The sequence below is a fragment of the Pinus tabuliformis genome, chromosome X, assembly GCF_031772625.1.
Source record: "Pinus tabuliformis cultivar Carrire ecotype Pingquan chromosome X, CPIR1, whole genome shotgun sequence".
NCBI lineage: Eukaryota > Viridiplantae > Streptophyta > Pinopsida > Pinales > Pinaceae > Pinus > Pinus tabuliformis.
Genome location: NC_142308.1, coordinates 1,201,708,835 through 1,201,712,171, shown reverse-complemented (window position 1 = coordinate 1,201,712,171; position 3,337 = coordinate 1,201,708,835). Strand labels below are relative to the sequence as shown.

At 38.3% G+C, this 3,337-nt stretch overlaps 1 pseudogene; it reads left to right on the top strand.

Annotated features, from left to right (window-relative positions):
* The first annotated feature begins 1,282 nt into the window (after positions 1-1,282).
* On the top strand, positions 1,283-2,155 carry LOC149144272 (uncharacterized; annotated as a pseudogene).
* Positions 2,156-3,337: the final 1,182 nt, after the last annotated feature.

Sequence of the window (3,337 nt, the reverse complement as noted above, 5' to 3'; positions counted from 1 at the left end):
AATGAAAATTAAATGACATGCACATGAGATGTGAATTTATAATGGAGGGAAAAGTAGGTTGATATTTTTATTTTAAAATATTCTCTTTCCCTCTCATATTATATTGAGTTTCACTTTAAGGTTGGGTGTGGGTGGCATTAGAATTGTTTCTCTTCAGAGTTTTTCGTACAAGGGTTTTAGTGCTTGAGAAGGGTTTTGGAGGCAACACAACCTCCCTGTTGCCATGGTAAGGAATTCCTGGCTAGTATGTAAGTTTTTGTTCTTTTAATGAAAGAGGAACTTGGATTCTAGTGCCTTTTTATTTTCAACACTTTGTATGGTGTAGTTTATTGTTTGTAGATTTTCCTCTATTTTTGATGTTATCTTTATTTTTAGTGGGCTCTCCTGACTAGATTTATACAATTATTTGTTTATTTTCTGTTGTCTCTCCTGACCAGAGAGTTTTTCCAACAAAGTGCACCAACAATGAAATGTTTGGTTCCCCTCTCTAGTTATGTGGCAACAATGGTGGAGAGAATCCCAGGTGGATGAACTTGTGGTCAGATAAATTTTATGGGCCTGACCATGCTGTAACTTCGGGAATAATGCAAAATAATTAACTTCTTGGCTAGGAATTTTCTAGGCTCTTGGTGGTTAATGGAAAGACTATGGCTGAAATTGTAATGGTGTTTGGCTCCTCGTTATTCTAGTGGCCAATTTTGTGCTTCCAAAGGATTCTCCTCATTCATGGGGCTCTTATAGTGTTTTCCAGGGTCATGGTTGAGCATAACCATTACGTTGTGGAAGAGGAGTGTACATAGTTGCGTGAGGAAAAGAAGGTGATAATGGGGTGCGTGTGGTGGAATCCTAAAGCCTATGAGCACCATAAGATATCACAAAGCCCATTATAATAATATTGATGGCATCCCATGCCATGGAAAGCACCACTTGGAAATATCTTCTTAATGTAGCAATCTGGTTCGGAAAAAGACATAGAAATCTGAGTGCAATTTCAAGCACCAATGTTGTGTAGAACATGTAAATCAATTGATCAACAAACCTTTGGGCCTCATTATGCTAGTGAAGATGACAAAGATGTAACTCCATTTATTCTTTGGATTTGTGGTGCTCATCTTCATCCATGGTCATCGTTAACGTCTACAACAATTTATTTAGTTCACTAAGATACATGTCCTCATTAATTCTTTTTATTGGAGGTTTATCTTATGAGATGGATGCCCAATATCTTAGGGAGTCATTCACTAAATGTGGATTTATATTTTTATTCTGCATTTTAGTGGATATGGGCGATGAAATCAGGGATTCCTTGTTGTAGGAGTGGAGCTCCAGAGTCGAGCAATTGATAGACAAAGAAAACAACACAAAAGGTGCCATAAAACTTATGGAGGATGCCATTGCAAAGCTTGAGAGCCTTCCCAATTCCGATACCAATCTTACCCTTATGGATGCTTTAAATGACATTGGGAAATTATATTCCAATCTTGGCTTTTCCATCAAGGTTGATTCTTGCTTCACCAATGCTCTTCTCATTAAACACAAAGCTCAACAACAACAACTTGTCTGTTCTTCTAATCCTAGAGAAGAGGAAAACAACAAGATATTGAGTGAAAACTCCAAAGAATCTATAACTAGAAAATCATCTACCTTCTCAAATGAATACTGAGAGATTATGGAAGATCAAACTTCAGAACCAATTAATCATTTAGAAGTGACTCTAGAAGAATTAAAAGTCTCTTTAAACAATCGGTCTTAAACTTATAGTAAACGAGGAAGGTGAGTGTTCACTTATGGAAAAAATTATCGTTATAGTGACCAAACAAGTGAATGTACAAATAAAGATAAAGCCATGGAGCAACCTTTGATTCAAGGGACAGGTGAGCTATCTACAACGAGAGATTAAAAATATTGTACTGATCATGTTCTTGTGGTTGATGGATTTTCTCCAAAAGTTTTAACAAGGGAATTAGAGGACATATTTAAGGCATTTACAGTTCATGGAGTTGTGATTCATTGAATAAATGACACCATCACATTAGCAATTTTTAGGAAACCCACTTTTGCTTGTGAATCCATTGAAGCGAGAATTATTCATGACCAATACACTGGTCAATCAAGAGGCTTTGATTTTGTTAGTTCCTATAACATCCTTGGTTAAAAATCTATGTAAAAATATATAAGACCATAGTCATGGGACATGTATTCCAACCTGAATGGTGGGAAAAACATCCTAGTGGGGTGTCACTTCGATTTATCATGGCTAAGGAAATTGGCAAAGGCAACGACAAAGGCTTTGGAAAGGAAAAATGGCATTTTGGCACATTTATTTATGAAAATAAAGGAAATAAGGAGAAAATGGAGGTGAAAGGTCACATGTTGCATGTGAGGAGGAAAATGAAATAAAATAATGGAAATTGAAAAAAATAGAGGCCTCATTGATAAAAAGGCTTATGAGGATCAGTGGGCTATGCTAAGTTAGTTAAATTTTGGAGCTCTCTCATTATTATCTCTCTCTCTCTCTCTCTCACCCTTGGACACTTAGAGTTTTCTTGGAGCACTTGGCATTGGAGCAAGAAAGGAGAAATAAGGCAAGAAGAAGGAAGGAGCAAGCAAGGAAGAGCAGTATCGAGAAGCTACAATAAGATTCTTTGCAGGTATTGATTTGCATGTGTGATTTCCTTGCTAGATTTGGCGTGCATGGTATTGCATGTGGTTCTTTTTTGTCATGGAATGGGTTTTGAGAGGTGTGACAGTGTTTTCAGCCTAGACTCACCATTTCCGGATAGCCTTGATGAGATGAGTTCTCATACTTCCATTGAGATGGATTTCCGGATGGATTCAAATTTAGATGAGATGGATCTCCAAATGACAAACACATGGTCTAGTGGTCCCTAAACTAGACTATGGATCACGGTAAAGCCACTGGACTAGTAACCCTCGAGCCAGACTGTGGGTTGTGGAAAAGCCAATATTGTGTGCCTCGGTGGGCCTAGGAATCCTTGTCGGTGAATGGCGGGATATATGGTAAATCCAAGAGGTGGGTTTCTCTCCGTTGGGTCTAGTAGTCCCAGGATGGGATGTACGAGAAATCCTCGAAAGTGGGTCTCAGTGTAAGGCCTAGTGATCCTTGGATCAGACTATGGATTACGGTAAAGCCTGAGAGACTAGGAAGCACTAAAATTCCTCATAGTGTAGGTAGATAACTCCGGTAGCATCCATGCTTGTTTGATTCTTTTTGGTTGATTATGAGTCCCACATTCATGCTTGGAATATGGCACGAGGGTGATTAGATGAAGAGAGATTTGGCTCATCCAATCTATAGTTGGGTGGAATGTGGTAG